Raw genomic sequence first — 23,965 nt, 5'->3', positions numbered from 1 at the left:
ACTCACAAAAATTTTTAACGTTATTATGCTCTTTTTGAGATTTCGAAATGAAAAAAACATTTTCTCCCCCATTCTAAATCGTTGTAGTATTTCAATGATTAGGATCAAACAAAGCTTTTAAAATATTTGATAATATTGTCAGCAATTTGAATCTAGTTTAAAAATAAACAAAATACCCCTCGTTCTCTAACTAAATAATGCAGCAAATTAAAAACTTAGGTTAAATACTACAAAATGAATAATTCAAATGAAAAATATAACCAAGATGAAAAATAAATAAAAATTCATTCCACATTTACATTTTGTTTGCTTGGTTCTCCCGGTGGGTTTGGTTCGTTTTGAATTTCGCGCAAAGCTACACGAGGGCTATATGTGCTAGCCGTTCCTAATTTAACAGTGAGAAACTAGAGGAAAGGCAACTAGTCAACACCACCCACCGCCAACTCTTGGGATTTACCGTAACGTTATAATGCCCCCACGGCTGAAAGGGTGCCCATGTTTGGTGTGACGAGGATTCGAACCCACAACCCTCAGATTACGAGTCGAGAACCTTATCCACCTGGTCATGCCAGGCCTTCCCGCTGGGTCAACAATGAATTTCCGAGCATACAGTACTAAAATCTGGGGTTGGTTCCCCTAAAGAGGATCAGGTTGTAATTTTCCATCGTGTAGCTGTATGCTAAAACAAAAAAAAATATTTGTATTTTGTAAATCATAAATCTACACAATAGGCTCTTTGTGCTTTTGTCCACCGTGATTTTTAGGGCTACCAGCTTTCAGACTTTCCACAGAGAGTTTAATAAATTTCATATTTCAAATGGAAAAAGTAAGTAATGCATAATTAGCATAACGATGTGTATAGAAGATATTATATAGTACACAGAACTTCAGCCATGGGTTGTTACAGAATAAATACTTAATTGTAACAATAGAATCTCTATTAACCCTCATACACACGGTGGGGGTCAAAAATGGGCCCACTTGTGTTTAAGTTGTTATAGAAATATCAAAGGTGTGACTTTCGGGCCTAAAAATGTACCTAATTTAATCTATACTAATAACATACTATACTAATACGTTTAACATGTATTTTATGCAAATGGGGTAGTACACCCCTTGTCTGATGTCGAAATTCACGTTTTCCACATTGGGGGTCATTTTTGACCCCCGTTTAAAAAACTCAATTACATTTCTGGTAAACAATCAAATAATATATTGATATGAAATTTTGTGTTCTAGAACATTCTAGAACACTCTATAAATGTTCTCGAGCATTCTAGAATATTCTTATCTACGTTTCAATAGAGAGCCCTCAATGATGATGAATCAGGAAAACCTGAAATAATATCATACTATAACTCCACCAAAGGAGGAGTCGATACACTAGACCAAATAGTTAGATTCTTTTCCACAAAAAGAAAGACCAGAAGGTGGCCAATGGCACTATTTTATAACATTCTTGATGCTGCCGCATACAATGCTTACCTTCTCTATCGCCAGCGCCATCCAGAATTCGCATCAAAGTATCAAAAAAAGAGCAAGACGTAAATTTCTGAAGTTGCTTACTGATGAATTACTGCCTGAAGAAGATACAAATGAAGTGATCCCTCCAAAAGACAAAAGGTTGCTGAAGAGAACGTTAGGAAATGGTGTCAAATATGCGCACGTGATTCAAGGAAAAAACTTCTTCAAAGTGTATCAAATGTAGTAAAATGGCTTGCAATGACCATAAAGTTACCCAGAGTGTATGCATAAATTGTATAGAATAAATATTGTGTCCAAATTTATACTTTGCTTATATGAAAATAAATTTTTTTTAAATATTTTTGGTGGGGGTCATTTTTGACCCCCAGTGTGGGCAACGTAATTTTTTTGAGTGTGTGTACCAGGGTTAATAGTCACAGTCAAACAAGTTCAAGCAGTCTCTGCGTATCTGTTTAGGGCTCTTTGTGCTAGTCTTTTGAAATGACAGAATAAATTCACGAGAAGGAATGCAACAAGTCAACACCGTCCACCACCAACTCTTGGGTTGTTTATTAGTGAAGAATAATGGAACTGACCACTAAATTAAAACCACCCCACAGCTGAAAAGGCAAAAATGTTCAGTCACAGGGTTCGTACGCGACCTGCAGACTGCGAGTCGAGGGCCCTGTCCATCATGCCATGCCAGGCTAAAGGCTAACCGCTGTTCTAGAGTTAAATCAAAATGGAAAATAAAACAACTTGAGCCATAATATTTTTAAAATGTAAACAAATGTTTTAATACACTAAGATAGTGCGAAATCCAATCTATCATTCGACTGACTACTTGTTACTGAGTTATACCGATTTCAAGGAATTCCAATTGTCATCAGTAACCCCTAGTATTTTAATCCATATTCTTGAAATGCCTATGTAAATAGACCATCAATGTAAGGGTAAAAAATAAACTCAAAACACCAAACACACATTATACAAAGTTTAGTCTTAAACTCTCGATCGTCGTTGTCCGGGGAATGAAGAATGGCAGAATTGTTCGAAACCAGTACAAGTCAATGACACGTAGAAGTCAAATTATAAAAAATAAATGTGAAGACTGACCTTAATGTTTAAAACAGCTAATTGGCTGAATAATTCACAAGAATAAATTAGTAGCAACAATGCTGTATATTCTTAGAATTATTTTGAGTTTCTTCAAAAACACAACCGTGGGAGTCATTTATAAAAATAAACCTATCATTTTGTACCGCACGAAAAAATTATTACATGTTGGTTATGGCACAATTGGCAACACCATAAGAAAGTGTCCTCGATGCGAAAAATATTGCTGTGCACGTTCATAGTATAATACATTCAGTTACATCAGCACTTGGATACAACTCACTTTAAGTCCAAATTCATTACCTGTGTATACTATGAGGCCCGACATGGCCAGATGGGTTAAGGCGTTCGACTCATAATCTGAGGGTCGCGGGTTCAAATCCCCGTCGCATCAAACATGCTCGCCCTTTCAACCGAGGGGGCGTTATAATGTGACGGTCAATCCCACTATTCATTGGTAAAAGAGTAGCCCAACAGTTGACGGTGGGTGGTGATGACTAGCTGCCTTCCTTCTAGTCTTACACTGCTAAATTAAAAACGTGTAGCGCAGATAGCCCTCGTGTAACTTTGCGTAAAATTCAAAATAAACCAAACCCTTCCTCTTCTTCAGAAACAAACAAATTATACTATGAGAAACAAGTCGAATGTTGACAGAACGAGCACGCAAATGCATCTATATATTCCAAACGTTTGATCCAGACAAAACTGTGACCGAACATTTTGTGTTTCATGACCACAACATCAAACATTTCAAAATACTTCATATTCATTAATATTCAAAAGAAAAAATAAAATAAAAGTCATTTTTGCAAAAAGAATGACTTCCTTTTCAACAACTTATACATAAGCACATATGCTTAAATTTTACATTTTGTATACGTACATACGTTATGGTTTTTCAATCACCATCCATCTTTCAATTTTTCTATTACCAACACTTAATTTATTTATCCCCATTATTTTTGTATTTTATTTTTTGACGACAGAGTACTAGCTATTTTTTCGAACCTTGGAAACAAGACATTGTATCTTCGTAACAATAAGCATTTTCCTACTTTATTCTCACCTAACTTATGCAAAAGTTTCAAATATATTTAAGAAAATCAATAATTATTCTAGAAGTGATTTGCAACTGGTTCATATATGCACTCCTTTAGATCTATTGCACAATGCCCATTTTGAATGTTTTTTTTTCTTGACATTTAGTGACATCAAATTTTTTGGTGGTTAGGGAAATCGATTCGCGATGTGTGGGTCTATGGATCGAAACTAGCTATTATAATGAGACGATCAATCCCTGTATTCGAAGTGTTCGTAATGAATGCTGCTGACCTTTCCTGTTGTCATCTGTTTAAAATTAGGAGTGATGTCAAATAGCCTTAATAGCCTTTCTGTAAAACAAACACAAACATATTACACATGCTTCCAATTCTTCAAAATCCCTAAGGGGCTAAATATGAACCGTAGTGTTTAAAGATACAATAAGGTTAATACTAATGTCTTTATGACTGTCGTAATTAATTACTACCATGCTGTCCTGCTTGTAAAAGGTGCTCAAACCACTGTAAAAATTAATGTTTAAAATCACTCACCTGTAGAAGGTCCCAGCCCGAAACGCTGCAAGTATTTAAAACTTATGTTTATCATTTGTTTATGTTGCGAGTTCTTTGATTTCAACAGAACTACTATAACAAGGTCACTATTATGGACCATTAAAAAAATGAAGACAAAATCTGTAGATTATACGAAATAGGTTTTTCTGCTTAAACTTTCAAATAACTTTTGGTACCATATTATCTATGAAATCAAGCCATTACTATGTGTAATTTAAGTTTGTGTTTATAAAGTTCAGACTGCTTGCTAGAATATTCCAAATTCCGTTGATTACCAAATATATTAAACTATTTGATGCTATTGTAACATTGGAAAATAAACTATTTCAGAAATTGAAGAAGTATGATTACACGTATATATATATATATATTTTTTTTTCAACTATAAGAAGAGTGAACTGAAATTAAATTATATTTAATGAGAATCATTCATTGACTAAATAGTTATTTTACTGATATGACTCGCACCATTCTTGAAATATAATAATCTAACTCAGCCAACTTGTCTGAAAAAAAAAGTCCTAATTAGTAAACAAATACTGAGTAAGTTAGCCCCACCCATCAACATTAATAAAGTTTTCTGCGAATGTGCGAAATACTTATGACGAAATAATGTGAAACTCTGTCTTGCGGTAAACAACAGAGTATCAAAAGTATTCTTGAATGTTCCGGAAGTTTTTGGAGACTTCTTTCTGGTCAATAACTGACAACGATATAAAATATTAATACATTAATGGATAGCACAGGCTACCAGATGCTGTACTGCTAATTTAACTTTCTCTGAACTGGTTGGTTGGTTTGGCGTTTTATGGCTTAGATAGCCTAGTTGCTTTGCAGTTTCTTTCTTACAGCTGTAAACTAGATATAAACATTGGATTTAATGCTACTTATGCTTTTAATTTAAAAATTAAGCTTTATTTTGTTTTACTTTGATTCCTTTTTACGAATTTTAATAATTTTACTTTAACTTTTTGAAATTCGTAAAAAGGAATCAAGGTAAAACAAAATAAAGCTTAATTTTTGAATTAAAAACATAAGTAGCATTAAATCGAATGTTTATATCTAATTTACAGCTGTAAGAAAGAAACTGCAGTAATACAAGTTCTAAAGGATTCCTGTAGCATAATTTTTAATTATCATAACTTGCCAGGATGACTAATGGGCAGTTCAAACAGCAGTGTCAGTCATCTGAAGTTGGCCTTTCCAGTCCAGGTTTCGAGTTATTTGGCGTTACGGCCATTTTCTAATTTCAAATTGAACTAGTTGTACTTTAATTCTTAAAAGGGAATCACATTAAAAAAAGTCTAATACATAAATTAAAAGCTTAAATATCATGAACAACATTAATGGTCTTTAAAAAACTAAAAACATTTCTAAGGTGGACAGTGTCACAATCGCCAACGATACTGTCTAACGTTATGGCTAAACCTTGGGATAAAACATGTTTAAAATATCATTGAGTCGTAACAACAGCAAGAAAGTCAAATGTGGCTTATTGTGACCCGAGTGTCACACAGACAACACATTGGTGCATCAGTCCCAGATGAAAGGAAACGATGAGTTAAGAAAAACTGACCAATGCGTAGTCTAGTTAGGACAACTTCCTCTTTCCGATCTTTACGGAAGCAAGACGGCCAAAGTACAATAGAGGATTTTACTTGGAAAAGCTTGTTGTCACGTTGTTCACTCCAAGTCGACTGCCAGCTGGCACGGAGCCAAACCTTGAATACAAGACCATAGTCCATGTATGGAACAGGCACAGCAGTGATAGTGCCAGAGCAGGCGGATTTAGCTGTGGTGTCGGTGAGCCCGTTCCCGCGAATACCAACGTGATCTGGTGTCCAGAAGAACTGAAGTAGGTGTTGAAGAGAAATGAACCAGTCGGTTTTAAATATCGACGAAAACAGGGTGAGAAGTAACGTGAAGCGATTTCAGGGCTAGTAAAGATGTAAGCGAGTCAGTATAAATAATGCAATTTGGAAACTGCTTAACTTCTATGTGATCCAGGCTAAGAGAAATGGCACATGGTTTAACAGTGAGCACAGAAACTGGAAAGGGGATTCTGCACGCAACAACTGCAACACAATAAACCATGGAAGAGCCCACAGAGTCACTTGATTTCGAACCATCCGTATAAATAGAAATGGAAGAATGGTTCGAAATATGTTCAGCAAATAACAGACAGTACTCTGTGTATAAGCTCTGAACTGGGGAAGCGCCAAAAGCTCCAGTGCAGAGGCGAAGTCCCTGATGATGAAAGGGATCCCGCATCTTCAAGGCTGAGGTAAGAGGGAGTTGTTCAGTGATGGCATTAATCTTTATACTGAAAAGTGTGACACTCAAAACACAGCCTTGAGGGACTCCTAGTTCCTGTAGAAAAGAACGGGAAAGTGTCGAACCCACACAAACCTGGAGTCGCTTGTTCATCAACAATTTTAATAAAAATTGGCAAACGACCACGTAAACCATATAAATGGAGGTCTCGCAAAATGTCATACCTCCATGTGGCATCATAAACCTTCTCAAGGCCAAAGAATATTGATACAAGATGTTGTCATTTGAGAAAGACTTCTGATTAACGTTTCAAGTCGAATCAAGGTGGTCCATGGTAGAGCACTGTCGTTGGAATCCACACTGGGTGGGCGAGAGGAGGTTGTTTGATTCAAGGAACCAAACAAGACGAGCATTAACCATCCTCTCTATGGTATTACAGAGCCAGCTCGTCAAAGCAATTGGACGGTAGTTTGAAGGAATCTTGTAATCCTTCCCAGGCTTAGAGAAAGGTAGGACAATAGCATCGATACTCTGGGGATCAGCTACTTCCTGGCCATCAGAAAGCAAGATTGAGATGGTGACGGAATTATATTGCCTACTAACCTTTTGAATCTTGTTCCATATGATTTTAGAACTGGTGGCAGAAGAAATACTGGCTCTGAACTTAATCCAAGATTTCTTCTGAATTTGATGTCTTATACACTGAGCATGTGCACGGGCCTGCTGGTAAACAATGTGGTTCGAGAGTGTGGGATACCTATGAAAAGTATCCCAGGCCCGTTTTTATGCCTTCTGTGCCATGTTGCAGACAGGATTCCACCACGGACGAAGATATCATGGAAAAATATAGGAAATTTTAGGAATATATTGAGCAGCTGCCTGTATAATACAGTCTCTCTCAAAATTATAGGAAAATAATCATTGCCTAGTGGGTTATTGTTAACCCTCCATGAAAAGTGAAAGAGTACTGAAGGGAGCAAATTGAAAGATGAATTGCAGTAAAGGACTGATTAGGTGCATGAAAATAAGTATAAAAACCAGTATTGAAAAAAAAAAGGTTGTGATCAATATCAGTACCTTCCCAGAGGCGATTACGTCCATTAAAGTCTCCCAGGATTTAAAAGGGAGATGGCAACTGTTCAATGAGAGCACCAAAATATGGTTGATCATTGGTCTCTTCAGGAAACAGAGAGAGAACAAACAGTAGTGGTATGACCAAAGAAATCACGGATGTCTAGGGCCTCCAAGGGTGTGTCGAGTGGCAAAGATATGATGGGCACATGCTGACCAAGCAACAGTGCTACCTCTCTATGCACTAGTCTATCACACAGCCTGTCATTTCTGTACAATGAAAATTGCTGAAATGTAACTGTATCAGCAGGTTTCAGAAATATTTCCTGTAAGAAAAGGCATGCAGGATGGTAGGAAGCAATCAGTGCTTTGATGCCATCCAGTTTAGAATATAACCCTCGACAGTTCTATTTTATCAAGGTGACCATTTTTTATGTGTAGGCGAATTGGGTGTAGAGCCCTTCTGTTTTCAACCACGCCTTTTTTCTTTATTCGAGGGAGGCCTGTCGACCTCCGTGGATCCTGCCCTGAATCGTTTGGGCAGGTCTTTGTTGATAGAAGAGGATTCTTGAGAGTGAGAACGTAAATGAATTATCACTTTGCATTTTGGGGCTGGAGAAGAAAATGTACTTGAGGAAATGCCCGTACCCAGAACTAAAGGAAGTGGATTTTAGGGTTTGCTGGGAATGTCAGGGACAGAGATGGATGTTGACGTTGATTCACCGTTTTTAACCATGGAGGTCAAAAGTCTTTTCATATGGTTTGAGAGCGATTATTTTGGAGGCACAGAAAGATCCATCTGCACTCTCGCTGTAGTAATAGAACGAAGTGTAGCAGCATACGTCCGAGATGAAGTGGTGGACAGCAACTTTCCAGCCTTAGGGTAAGTAATGTTTTGAATCGTCTTCCAACCATGAACGAAAGTAGAATGGGTGAGAACCATTGCAATTGACGCAGTGATGGTCCGTTTCACACTCATAAGCATCGTAGTCCTTGACACCACAAGGAGCACACGTCAAGAAACTACATGTTGTCTTCGAGTGATCGAACCACTGATACTGGAGACATATGAGAGGGTTTGGAATGTGTGGCTGTACCTTACAATTAAAATAACCTGCCTTGACGGTGGCAAGGCGGTGATGTAAATGTTAAAATGAGGATATTGGTCGGCATCATAATTCCATCCTGGCAAACGGAGATAGGCCTCACTGCACAAACTTTTTGGATGGAGAAACCAGCGAGAATCTCTGACTCGCAGATGTTCTTCAAATCCCTCTCAACAGTAACTCTGCGTGACGAATTCAAAGTAGCATGGGGCGTACCCTCAATGGGTATACCCCCAATCGCCTTTGAATGTAAAAGGATATCAATGTGTTTAGATGTGGATGTTTCCACCAATATATCACCAAAGTGAAGCTTTTTTTGACTGACTAATTCCTTCTGAATAAAAAAGGGAGACATTTGCCCAAAAGGTTTGTCTCAAAGAAATGCAATATAAGAAAATGAGGTGCAGGTGTTATAGATGCTGCAGATTGCTGCTCTGACTCTTCAAGACATCGTTGTTTACCTATTGACTCTTTTCTTCTTTATGGATCCTCCAAATAAAAATTTAAATAAAATAGTGAAAAACAATGTTTTGGCATCTACCATGGAGCCCTACAAGGGGACGCACTACAATGCCAAACAAGGACACTGCAGCAATGCTAAGGTTTCATGAGCACCATACTTAAACACCAGAATTAGATACAAAGTCCACCACACCTGTTGAGAACATTCAACTCTGCTACTTGGTTGACCCTACCCCAGGTGGACCAGCCGATTGGCCCTATTGGGCCATCCCATGGCCGCTCGTCTACAGGAATTCAAGGCCAAAGTGGTGTGTTAAGGTTGGACCACTCAACCACCAGGATCTCCTTCTCCCCTTCACCAGCCACCATGCACGACAAACACATACCGAGGGGTTTTCTGTGGAAACCTTTTGACAAACTGTGTGTTAGTCTGTTGGGCTCAAACTCATATCCTTGATTTTTTAAAACTTATTGAGTCTGTTCTTTAAATTTTGGTTATGATAATCACTTCAGTAACAAAGTTCAAAAGCAGTAGAAAAGCAGTTCCTAAAGGAGTAATTTACCTTCCACAACATTTTCGAAGATGAATAATGTGAATATAAGCTCTCTAATCGTGTGTTCAAAATCTATCTTCTGTGGCTCTAGATACGTGAAAATGAAATATCTCTTACTTTATATTTGTACTTTTCAGTATTTCAATCAGTATTCGCTTCCGTCAGAAACCATCTACCTTCACCAGCATATGACACTGACACATTTAAAGGGATACATCAACCAAAACAAAATGATTACCAAGCAAATGGTGCAATTTTATATGAAATGGGAATACAGTCTTTCCAGTTAATCTGAAAGGCACATGAGCTCGGCGATTCATTCCTGGTTCGAGTGGCACAAGCGAATGAGTATTATAACATTCTGGCTGGACAGAATGCCAGTCCATCAAAGACCAACTCCAAGCGACTAACTAGCACTCCTTTTACAGTTGGGTAAACTAACGCAAATAAGAGGTCATAAGTTTTACTTAAATACATTTGTTATCCACAGTCTTTCGACTATGAACTCAAAGCACTGATCTTCAAACTGCACTGGCCATTTTTCAGAGCCAGTAGCATCTGCAAACTACACCACAATAAGTAGAATATTGCAACATGACATCAGAAACTGCATACGACTTATCTCATTTTTCGAAACTTCATTCAATTGTTCGACACATTAATTTTTTTCCGTTTAATTTCGGTGTACTAAAATACAGGATTTGGCGTAACTTCTGAAAACAGATTCTACTTTAAAAACTAACAAATCTAATACAATAATACAATAATAAAATAAGATATCGTTGTGAGAAATTCCAGATAAGAAATATTAACTTTCAAAGTAACAATTCATCAAATCACTAAACATTACATTTCCCCCTCTTAGCTTGATTTATTTAACTAATTTTATAAGTATCTTATATAAAAGCTCCCCAAATAATCAACGGTAAGTTTACAGATCTATGACATTAAATTACGGGGTTCAATTTAGCACAAAAATTACACATTTATCTAACAATACCAAAAATAATTAACAGGTGTGCATATGTTTCTGCTAAAACATAAGTTTATTTATTTCAAAAAATATACTTATAAGCTTCTCGTCAAAAACGTTAGCAATAAAAGAATCTAAATATATACGAAGCTTAAGTTTTTACTTTACCTTCAAAAATTTTGTTTATTAATTCCAACCTAAATACAATTTTTAATTGGGCTACTCTTTTACCAACGAATAGTGGGATTGACCGTCACATTATAAAGCCCCCACGGGTGAAAGAGCGAGCATGTTTGGTGGGACGGGGATACGAACCCACGACCCTCAGATTACGAGTCAAGTGCCTTAACCACCTGGGCATGTGCCAGGCCATACAATTTTTGAATATACATTTTATTACCATGATACAAAACGAAAATTGCTACAAAATTAGGAAACCACTGAATTTGTCTACTAGTTTATTCATAGGATAATTTCACTTTGGTAGTTCATAATACATTAACATTCTGGGAATACTATTCAACATTTCAGCATGTTGTCCAAAACGGTTTGAAAGAAAATTAAAATAACTGTTTTAAATTAATTATTATTAATTGTAGATATCCTACTGATAGGCTATAAAACAAGTTTGTTATAATTAAATAATAATATACACAAGATAAATAAAAATTTAAAAACCTTGCAAATAAAGATCATAATAAAATAGAGAGACAAAGCTGAAGATACTATAGACATTATCAAACTTAGAACCCCTATTCCGGCTCCACGCTCTTACCTACAATTATATTTGTTGGAATCAAAATAGGAATTTGTAGTTTGAGTAAGTAATATCTACAGTATCTCTACTACCTTTCCTTAATCTTTTCGATCCCTATTTGCAGGTTTTTAAAATTCCCAAATATGGGAAAAAACTACTAAATACGGTAGCTAATTTCATACATTGCAATGATAATAAACATAATTAGTAACTAACTGATATGGCTCATAATGATCTACTGTCGCTATTGACTATTTGATCACATTAGTTACAGATGTTAAATGTTAAGTTGCAGCAGGATATTGTCGTGGAGATTTGTTTGAAAATATAGCGAACACCTATAGTTTCTATGTAACTGAATTCTCTCTACATATAATTCATAACGACGGGCAAGTATATGCCCAAGCCGATGTAAATCTCATTAAGCACCTACAAAATATTACTAGTAAGAAAGCATTCTTTTTAAATAAAACATACATGTCCGAAACATCGCTTTAAATAAATCCTCGTGTCTTTAAAAGTAATTATTCTTGCAGTATGTGTGTAATTAAATTTCATATTATGTGTATTGATTTTTTAACTCCTTCACTTCATACATAATATAGGGTTGGCTCCTTAAAGACACGACTGTATAATGTACAAAGCATTAAGCATCTACATGTTAGAGTCATGCATTATTGATTGGTAATCCCTGCTTCACTCAGTATTTAATCTTTTTTAAAACATACCAGCTATTTGAAAGAAAGCTAAATTTAAGGGGCAATGATAACATCATTTACACTGGAATTAAGATGTTTTTAGCTTATCTATATAAATATAATAGTATCATCTGTCGTATGTCCACGTAATTACTTTGCAGCGTGTGGATCTTCACCAAAAGTGGTAAACATGCGGGGGATGCGTACAAAATTTCAGTTTTGCATTTTATAGTTTTAATGGGCATTTCTAATCACTACCTTACTTCCTATGCATCAATCTTGTAACGGAATTAATACTATTTTAATATATACGTTTGTTTCAGTTTAATATATATTTAGAAATGTATGCGACTTATATTGTTAGACGCATATTGCGCTAGTCCTGCCTGTCCTCTAAATTTGTAGAAGATTCTCGAGAGTAAGAATCAACATTGTGTTTTACGAAAGCACTAACGTATCTTCGAATATTGTTACCAAATGAACTTTCGAGAACATCTCTTAAAATTTATAAATCGACACGCCGAGAGCCAATAACATATATATTATTGGTCAGCTACGGATCAGTAATAAGCCTCGGAAGTTATAATTGTGACAAATGCTTATTAATCAAAAAACTACACATATTTCTTCAAGAACGTTGATAGATTCCGAACATTACAAACTTCAGTGAATTAACTTCGGGCGTTACTGTTTCTCCGGAGAAATTTAACATTTACGTCAGGGAAAAAAAACTCACGTGTGAAGAATTAAAGGTTAAGACGAACTATGTATGGTTAATTAATACTAACGTCCGATCAGAGCAAGTCACAAACTCAAAATGAAATTGAAAATCCATCTAGCGACCACTATGGCTAATTAATTGTTTGTTCATTTCATACCTGTAAAGATTAAAATTTGGCGTTTCATCAGTTGAATATTGTCGCTGTTTAAGAATTGTTTCAGCCATAATTCCAGTGTTATCTCAGGTGGTTTAGTGAGGTTATATTTATTTATGTTTAACTTAAATTTTATATTAAGCCAACAGTACATCATAACTATAACGAGGCCATAATAATAATAATAAACAAGAAACCAAATGAAAAGATAACATTCAATGTACAAAACAGTTTAATCAATATTTTTAATGAAAGTAATTAACAGATATACGATATGCCTTATCTAGCAAATACACTGGACTTAATTTGAAATATTGCCACAGAAGAAAACTGACAGTTTTAAAAACCTGAAATTACTATAACTTTTCTTTGTTCCTCTCTATCGTTCTTTTTTATCAAAGAAAAATTACACTGTGTAACACAAATTTTGTACCTGGATAGTATGGGTTATTTCTTAAGTGTTTACGCTGTAAAAGTACACAAAATGGCCATTATTCCCTTCAAACTTTGCTTTTGTGACCTGGATAATGAAATTTAGAAATTAACCTATTTTTTATGTAAAAACGGGCAAATTTGCACATTTTCATTTACATAAGGTCTGAATAAAACAACATATGAATCAAGACTTACATGTATTTATACTAAAGTTATAAAAAAGTGTTTAGAAGTGAGTAGGTTTTCGGGATTTGCGACAGTAATGTAAATAACTTTCACGTATTAGCCCCCAAATATAGTATCCCATCATGTTTTCGTTATACGCTCCTTGGTAGTGGCGTTCAAAGTCCAGTATATCTTGGTGGAAGCGCTCCCCTTGCTCTTCTGAGAGGAGCAATACCCCGTTCTATACCCCAAGTTCTCCTTGAATTTATCAAGATGAGCGTCAAGGATATGGACTTTCAGGGACATCCTGCAGCCCATTTTGCTGTAGTTATTCAACAGAGCCTGAACCAGTTCCACATAATTTTCGGCCTTGTGATTATTCAAGAAGCTCCAAACCACTGCAACAAAGCTGCCCCAAGTTTTTTTTCCTTCCAACTGATTTTCTTGGGGGATTCTATGCATTCCAGGATCTTCTTTATTTGTGGTCCAACAAAGACACCAGCTTTGACCTTTACCTCAGACAGCTTAGGGAAGAAGTCTCGAAGGCACTTGAAGGCTGCAGACTCCTGATCAAGAGCTGTGACAAACTGTTTCATAAGATCCAGTTTTATGTGCAATGGTGGGAATAACACCTTCTGGAGGTCCACTAGTGGCTCACACTTGACATTGTGCCTCCCCACATTGTGCGGTTGAGGCCAGTACTTCCTGTTGTAGTGCGCTGCGGTGTCCCTGCTGTCCCAAAGGCAAAGATAACAGGGAAAAGTGGTAAAGCCTTCTTGGAGACCAATCAGAAATGCCACCATTTTGAAGTCTCCAATAATCTCCCAGCCATACTCATCGTACTTCAAGGCTTCTAGCAAAGTCTGGACGCTGTTGTATTCCTCTTTGAGGTGCACCGAATGAGCCAAGGGAAGAGACGGATACTTATTCCCGTTATGGAGTAGCACAGCTTTGGGCCTCTGGATGAGCCATTAATGAAGAGGCGCCATTCGTTCGGGTTACAGGCAATTCCAATTGCCTCGCACAGTCCGGATACATTGTGGTTAAAGCAGAGCCCATCTTGACGAGTGAAGAAGTTTGAAAATTGTCGATGACGCTTCCTCTAACTTGCGACTTGCACACTTTCATCTCACTCCTTGAGTCTAGATGTCAAAAGCTCGGCATTCGACTTTGTAAGACCAAGATCTCTGATCAACTCATTGAGGTCTCTTTGGTTAGGATAGTATTGGTTTCTCTCATCAGCTGCACCTCTGAAATTGTAATCTGGATCTTCAACGTCTACCTCCTCTTCTGATTTGCTGCTCTCTTTTGAGGATGGCTGTTTTCTCTCTGGCGCAGTGGGTACAGGGAGCTCATGGCAGTGTGGCACTGAAGCGATGGATGATGGAAGATCTGGATACATGAGAGCAGATGCATTCTTGCCGGCTCGACATTTGGAAGGGTACACCGTGCAGTAGTAGTATTTGCTCGAGTTCACGCCAAATTCTTGGAATAGCGAACTTCATGGTTTTCTTTTTCCCTCTGCTCCATCCTGCAAAAGAGCAAAATAAAATTGTTATTATGAAGAATAAACTTATTTCATCCACAACTAATGTGTAAGAGGCTCATGCAAAATATTTTACATGTGATATTTTTTCTATACTATAAGAAATTAAAAAAAGATAATTAAATTTTAAAAGGTCTAAAATTTATATAAATATAAAATCTTACTATTCAAGCAAGCAAAAATTGTCCGTCTTACCTTCTAGAGATTTGTTTTTTTGCAGTACTCGCAAGTAAAATGAGGTGCCCAGGGTTTATCTTGATCCCCGACAGGCATGCCGAAATATGCCTTGTACGCTTCACACATTGTAGCAGATGCTGTCACAGAGTACTTTTTCGCTCTTGTCTTGATAAATTGGCCACATACATAGCAGAATGCGTCTGGAGAATGCTTGCAGCTTCTTGATGCCATCTCTAATAAAATCAGATAGATCTACGTGTTCACTTAGGCAGCTAGAACTAAACTGAAGTGGTGAGCACCTGTATATATATATATTACTATGGAAAGTTCTACAACATTCTAGTAAGTTCTTGAGAATTCTTGCAAGTTCGAGAAAATTCTCTATCAGCTACTCAGCACTGAATCTACCTGTAAAGTTCTGGAAAATGGTTAAATTTGAAAATTTCATTACCCAGGTCACAAAAGCAAGGTTTGAAGTAAAAAATAGTTATTTTCTCATTTACTTTAGGCATAAGCAATTGGGAAATAACACTTTCTGCCCAGGAATAAGAAAAATAAAAATTTTGTTACATGGTGTAATTAAACCACCTTTGTCTGCATTCGATACGTTACTATTTACACTTTCGAATATCTTGCAGTAGCTTTCCCCATAATACAACCAAAATTTTATGCGTCGAAAAAAGAAAAAGTAAAACAACATTTAGTGTCCAGAGAAATGTAAAAATGTTAAATGTGATACAAAGAAAGCAAAAGACACTAAATATAAGAGATGGAGTGTCCAATAAACTGAAAAGAAAGTGTCTACAAGGGGAAAAGTTCAATAGGAAAATTTTATGCGTCGAAAAACGAAAAAGTAAAACAATATTTATACTGTCCAGAGAAATGTAAAAATGTTAAATGTGATACAAATAAAGCAAAAGACACTAAATATAAGAGATGGAGTGTCCAATAAACTGAAAAGAAAGTGTCTACAAGGGGAGGAGTTCAATAGAAATAATAATCCCAAGAAAGAAAAGAAACAAAAACGTAGTTAATATTGCAAAGACAGTAATTATCAAATTTAGTATATCTAGACTAATAAAGAATCCCCTCGATGGACTCAGGAGATAGCCCGCTGTGGCTTTGCTATAAGAAAACACACACATTAATAATGCAATGCCAGATTATATACGAGTCTGTTATATAGTATTATTTTAATAACAATAAAATAAACTAACAGTAGATAAACTCAATAGCAGTGAGTACATTAATGTGATTCAGTATTAGTTTAAACAACATCAAAAGTGTACATGTGCACATTCTTAAAAGGGTAATGATACCCCTGCAGAACTTCTGAACCAATAATATGTAGAAGGAATACTGGTGAATTTTCCTAAATAAATAAATGAATATTTTACTGTTAACTTTATTATTTGTTTATTTTCAAGTTAATTACAACATGTTTCACTTTCGTACTTTTGGAAAGAACGAGAAGTGAAGTAAAACAGAACAAAAATAAAAGGAACTCGTCCTCCACCAAATGCGTTGAGTATCACGTACACACAAGTTCATTGGCATCATCTTTCTTGTATAGCCTAACGAATTAATGAGTTAGCCTTTAGTTTGAAAATAATGACAATAAAAAGATATTTATATTTATGCAAAGAAGGTAGGCAATGAATTCGAAATTTTGTTCGCTTTACTTTTGAATTAATGTTTATTATAGATTTATGTGTATAAGCTTAAAGCTTAGTGTGTGTTTTTTTTCTTTGATTAGCAGGATCATTTCTTTGGATTTAGCCATTATATCTCACATAGCAAGATAAAATATTCCTGTTGGCCAAATTACTTTTGTGGGCCATAATCTGTGCACCACTGAGACAAGTGAGAAAGCTAGTGGTATATATAATCTTATATGCATTGCTGTTGCATTGGTAGACATACACCACACACACTTGTACATGTGACAAAATACTATTACATATACATATTTTCAGCCTTTATTCTGACAGGAAACAAATAAAATTTGACTTATTATCATGTCTGAAAAATGATACTAGTTTCATACAAGTAATCTTGAATATCTTCATGCCAGTGGGGGGAGGGACAACATTTGTTCCAAGACGTCTGGCTTTTGCTTTGCAATTACACTTCGTATGTTTGTTTTCAATTCTGCGCATAGCTACATGAGGGCTGTCTGCAGTAGCCGTCCCTAATTTAGCAGTATAAGACTAGAGGAAAGGTAGCTAGTCATCACCATCCACCGCCAACTCTTGGGCTACTTTTTTACGAATGAATAGAGGAGATTGACCATACATTATAACACCCCCATGGTCGAAAGGACGAGCAAGTTTGGACACTTGGGACATCTGAAAAATCTTTTTTTTTTTTCTCCCGTGTAATCTAGTTTCTGAAAAAACATATTACCTGCATGGCCTCTCAGTTTCAGTAAACCTGAACGTTTGATATTTATTAACACTGGCAGAAACACTCTCCCCTATGGGCGGATGTTCGTACTACTAATTACGAATAGTAATATTCATATGTCATTGCAAAGAATTAAGTGAAAATACTGAATGTTTTTAAACGATTTTTTTTCTTGGAAGTACTGTAAGGGAAAAGTGTTCGGTTTGTGCTCCTCAGTCACCACAACTCACTCTACCAAAATGGTTTACTGTACAGAGCTTAAAAGTTTCAAACGTTTTATTGATGTAAACTGTAATGTTTTGATGTATTAAAACTGGAACTGTTTATTGAAAAAATAATAATGACAGTTTTTATAACTCCAGTTTATCAGTACCACATTTAAGAATTACATAAATAAAGATATAATCAAATCATCATGTACAGTTCTAATGAAACTCGTATTACTGTTATGACGAAGAGTACTTTTATTAGAATACCCAGAGTTATTTTGTTTTTCATGTTTTCAATAAATGACGCCACATTATATTAGTAACTATACACGCTACGTACATTATAGCAGGATTCAATATAGTTTACACACCCCTGACGGTAACAATAATACAAGGTTCTATTATACTTGTTAAACAATTATTGATGTATTCATGAGTATAATTTATCTGTTTTTCATCCTACTTTCATGCTTCTCATCGTACTGCCTCAAAGCAAAATCGAAATAACTATTAAATATTACACAAACAAACTAGTAAATGACCGAACGAAAGTAGTTATTTTGGTAGCAAGAAGATGCAGTTATTTAGAAACTCCAATCCGAGTCAGTCATAATGAAACCAATCGGGTTATTTCATTGGCTATGTGATTAGTACGATTGATCAATAACCATAAACATATCTAAATGACGCGTTTTATCGGCTGTGATTTGTGATAGCACAAATCACACACTACAAAGTACAGTAAAACATGACTGGAGAAAATATGTTTGGAAACTAAAACTGGAAAATATTGGTGTATATTTGTCTTAGCTCATTTTAAGCAAATGTATTTAGATTTAATGCATAGAAGATTCTTTGGGTAACAAGTGCTAAGTCACTTATAATTATAACGGGTTGGTTTGTTTTAGGAAAACACAATAAGCTGATATTGTAAAATGTGCATTGTAAATGATACCAATTTAAGCCTGGAAAATTATTATTAAGATGTTCAAACACGTTTTGTTATTTTGATTTTCAAAGTTAACTTTAAGTGCGCCAAATAATGAAATAACTTGTAAACAAACTTATTACGTACAGAACATAATAAACTACAGAAAACGTCTCTAAATATTGCTGATGCTCTTTCACTTATTATAATTTCTCTTAACTGACATCAGATGGCGAAAGCTACGATCTATTATGTTAGCTTTAACCAACAAATACTATACTTAACGACGTTGATGCTCTTTTCATGTTAATAGTTATTTTAAGCCAATACCAACAGAGCTATCGTATTCTTTTTCTAGTGGTTGTTTACTATGACTCGAATAGGTGGCTTCTCCATTCTATGTACATTAAATTATGTTTTGTGTAGAACTGTACACTGAAAATTTATAAATGCGCTAAAAAAAGTACCTATGTTTTTAGGTTTTGAAGGGCTATTCTAGAATAATTTTTGTTTGTTTCTGAATTTCGTGCAAAGCTAAACGAGGGCTATCTGTGCTAGCCGTCCCTAATTTAGTAGTGTAAGACTAAAAGGAAAGCAGCTAGTCAGCACCACCATCCGCCAACGAATAGTGGGATTGACTGACACATTATAACGCTCCCACGGATGAAAGGGCGAGGACGTTTAGTGCGACAGGGATTCGAACCTGCGACCCTAAGTTACGAGTCGCACGCCTTAATCCACCTGGTCATGCCATTAATTTCTGTGTCAGTAGCATTAAACCGGCTTTAATATTTAATTTTCAATTAAATATTTTAAAATGTAATTAATAATTTGGTACGTGTGTGTAAGTTTATGATTTGTCACATGTAACCCAATTTTATACAAATATTCTCAAAACACTGGAAAGGTTCCTTCAGATATATGGTATTCAGTTTTTTTATTTTTTTGAGCCCAACGTTACATTATAGGCTATCTACGCCTTACCCACCACAGCGAATTTTAGCGTTACAAGCCCTTGTGTTTAATGTCGAGCAATCGGCATGGTGGGGGTTTAGTAACACTCACTCACTTGTTGGATACCTTAAAAAAATGTACAGTTCAATAGAAAGCACAGATTTTCTTGGAAGCATGAAAATTTTCGCAATAAATTTTGTAGATGTACTTGCCCATTCCTGGTGCACCATCGTCATTTGATATTTAATTTGTTGAGTGGGGGCAAATTCTTGCCGAGGTCAAGAGACCAGAATTTTGTACTTAACAAATACGGTAAACGAATAGCAGATGGTGAAATGCGGATTGAATAAGCGGGCTTTCAAACCTCACTTTGAATAATAATTACTGTCGTTTCCTGGAAGATTATATAGTTTGCGCATGTTTATAATTTCATGGGCTCGTTTAGCACAATGTTAACATCCCTTTAATGTGGCATAAACTTATTCATATTGAAAGATATAACTTTATAAAATGAAATAACGTTACATGAGATTCACCTATAACACAAGTTCATAAATATAAATAAGTTTGGTTTGGTTTGAATTTCGCACAAAACTACACGAAAACTATCTGCGCTAGTCGTCCCTAATTTTGTAGTGTAAGACTACAGAGAAGGCAGCTAGTCATCACCACCCACTGCCAACTGTTGGGTTACTCTTTTAGCAACGAATTGTGGAATTAACCGTCACATTATAACACCCCTACGGCTGAAAGAGGGAGCATGTTTGGTGTGATGGAAATTCGAACCCGCGACCCTCGGAAATATAAATAGGCATTTGACTATATTTGACAACACTTGAAAACGTGGTAAACAGAACAAATTGAATTCTGTTGTTTTTTTTTCTCATTTCTTTTGTTCCATTGGGTAACACAGCTTACAAAAGTCTTAGTGCATCAGGACACTGAACAATACGCCATATTGATGACAAAACAATCAGTATACTAAAGTAATTTGACAATGTTAATTTCTGTCTAATTCATGCCAAACCGTATACAGGTTTGGAACTGACGATGGTTGCTGTATACTAGGCAATAGAAACCTGATTTAAAATCACAATTGAACTTGTACGATAACAAAAAACACAAGTTACGTCCCCGGTGTAATTTTCGCCTTCAGATATACAGATAATCTTTCTAAAATTTAGTACATTGAGACTGGTTAGTTTTACCACCAAAGACTTCACAACACCTAATTCTATTTTACTAAAAAGTGTAGAAAGTCCAGAATTTATAATACTAAGAGAGCCTCTATGTATATGTGCGTGTGACCGCCATAGCTCAAAGAAAAAATAGACTATAAACCTGAAACTTTCTTTATATACTGAGATCCTGAGAGTGTACTTAGGGTATTATTTTTGAATTTCATGCAAACAGTTTTGTTCAGTGTTTTGTCCTATAGCCCTTAAGCTCCTTAGCTTTACTCCGAGAAGGCCTATAGAAAAGTTATTTTTTTTCTTAATTCTCACTTACTGAATGAACAATGTGCAAAGGTTCTGCCAAATACTACTTAAAAAGAAAATGTAAAAAAGCTATCAAAATTGGACAAAAATTAGGATAAAATGGGCATATTTAAAAACAAATTCAATAGTGTATAGACCCAAACATTTCTTAACCAGTCAAAATCAACAAGGAGGGAAACACAGGCATCAAAACCTAAATAAATAAAAGTTCAGGAAATGACATCAAAATGGATAGTTAAATAATTTTGTCGCATCAAAAGACAATAGCATTGAAAACTTTTATTTTTTCTCGAATTCATACAATCCTCTGCCTATTAGCCTCGAATTGTACACGAACAATCTATTTGAAAAAAAAACAAACAAACTGAATATGTAACTTTTGCATCCTTTTTAAATTCAGGAAATAACATCAGCAACTACGCTGGCCACAGCGTACGTTGTTTTTAAATTTCGCGCAAAGCTACACAAAGGCTACCTGCAACAGTCATCCTTAATTTATCAGTAAAAGACAATAGAGGAAAGGCAGCTAGTCATCACCACCCACCACTAACCCTTGAGCTATTCTACAACCAACAAATAGTGGTATCAACCGTCACATTATAATCCTCCACAGCTTAAAGAGGAATCATGTTTGGTGGAAAGGACATTCGAACACGCGACCCTCAGATTGCAAGTCAAACACCCTAACTACCTGGCTATGCCAGGCTAGCTAGGTCCAAAACTAGCAAATAAAATTGAATATTTCTTTCTGTATTAGTGGGTAAGATAAAATAAGCAAACAATAAAAATATAATGTAAAAGAAGAAATTAATATTACTTCTTTCAAAACCTTGAATTAAGTTTGAGTGAGACTGCAAACGAAACAGTGGAAAAAATATTGATGATTCTGCAATGAGATCAGAGAAGTAAAAAAAAAATTAAAAATAAAAATATTTTCTTTAAAAATAGGATTTCAATAATTTAAGTTTGGGGAAGTGTATCAAACAAATACTTAAACGATATTGGTCTATGAAAAAATTAAAACACAAACATGGGGATAACAATATAAATCTGAGAATTAAAAGAAACATAGTTGAACTGAACTAAATTTGGGAAATGGCAACACACGATAGAAAGGAAAAGTATGAATCATAGGGTATTGGAGAACTTGGAAAATGAAAATAATTTGAATAAAAATACAGGCAGAAATAAAACAAATTCAAGAAGTTAAATTAAAACTATTTGCTCTTAAAAAAAGAGTTAAACTGAATTCATAAAATGGCAAAAGACAAATCAGTTGAAGAATTGGCGCACTGGGGTAGTTATAGAAGTAATTAATATAATATAGACTTGACTGGTGCGTTGTGGCCTCTGTGAATCATGAGAAATCTCACAAACAACAGAGCGGAGCGTGGAATATTTTATGCTAGTGCAAAATAAAAAACATTCCTATATATAAAACGTATTTATAAAGTGGGAATAGGCATACAGTGTATTTGGAAAATCTGTTTTAAGCTGCAAAGTTGGAAATAGTTTATTAATTAGTTTGTAGTTACTCGCTAGCTTTCCCTAATTTATAATTGATAGATTGTATAGACAGCAACAAGTGAGCATTAAAATACACACTGTCAACTCTTGGGCTACTATATTTACGAATGAAATATTAAATTATAACGTTTCCACGGCTGAAAGGGCGTGCATGTTTGATAACAGGAATGAATCTCACGATCTGCAAAACGCGAGTTAGGCGCCATAACTGTTATGTTGTGAAATTGGAAAAAAGTAAATCATTATCCAAATAAATGGCATAAAATAAAGCGATCTAGAGCATGATATGACTGTTTCATCACGGTATGCATAATGTAGCAGATTTTTTTATAAAATTGCAACACTGAAAGGATATTCGTTTTGAACTTGTAAATACTACACTGATGATTGAAAAGAAAGAGCTGTGCGCACTTTATTTATTGGAAAACAGAAATTACCGTCAAACAGAACTTTTAAAAACAAACCAAAGGGACAAAAATGGATGTACAATAGAACTAGTAATGACGTCGTTGTTTGTTTGAAACAGCTGTGCACAAGTTCACTATAGAAACTCACGATCTGCCATCAGACAGAGCTTCCAAAAACAAAATCCGGATGTATGATATAATTGGTAGTTAGTTAGCAATTTCAAAATTCATATTGTACTTCAAAACTGTATTTAGTCACTCCAGTTAAGGCAATAAAACGTCAAGTCCTTTTTGTGAACTTTAATGACACTTACAAACAAAACGTAATGGTGAATGTGTGTGTATATTCTTCATGAATATAAAATTTACATGTATGCATACAGACAGATAATAGTCACTCATTAAGAATCGTTATTATTTATATGTGAATGAGTATGATGGGAAAAAAGAAACTAAAACTAAAATAATGAAGCTTTGCCACAAAGACAAGGTAACTTCAGAACTACATACAACAAAAACACAGACGTGTTTCAACTGTGGATGCGAAAGGCAAAAGGATGTAATCATTTTAACTCAAAATAAGCTTTAAAAAACCTGACATTGTAAAATACACAAATACTATATGCAAGTTTTAAATAGACTTTCTTAGCGTTATAATAATACAAATGCTCATTTAAGTATTATTACAGTAAATAAATATTGTCGACCTGAAAATAGAAGACTTTCGAAACGTCCTCTACACTTGTATT

At 35.3% G+C, this 23,965-nt stretch overlaps 1 protein-coding gene across 2 annotated transcripts in view; it reads right to left on the bottom strand.

Annotated features, from left to right (window-relative positions):
- Positions 1-23,965, bottom strand: part of LOC143244913 (E3 ubiquitin-protein ligase MARCHF8-like) — a 55,206-nt gene that overhangs the window by 22,189 nt on the left and 9,052 nt on the right. The window lies entirely within an intron of this gene.

The sequence above is a fragment of the Tachypleus tridentatus genome, chromosome 2 (genome assembly GCF_004210375.1).
Source record: "Tachypleus tridentatus isolate NWPU-2018 chromosome 2, ASM421037v1, whole genome shotgun sequence".
Lineage (NCBI taxonomy): Eukaryota > Metazoa > Arthropoda > Merostomata > Xiphosura > Limulidae > Tachypleus > Tachypleus tridentatus.
The sequence above is the reverse complement of the archived record's forward strand: the minus strand, read 5'-3'. Positions and strand labels throughout refer to the sequence as shown.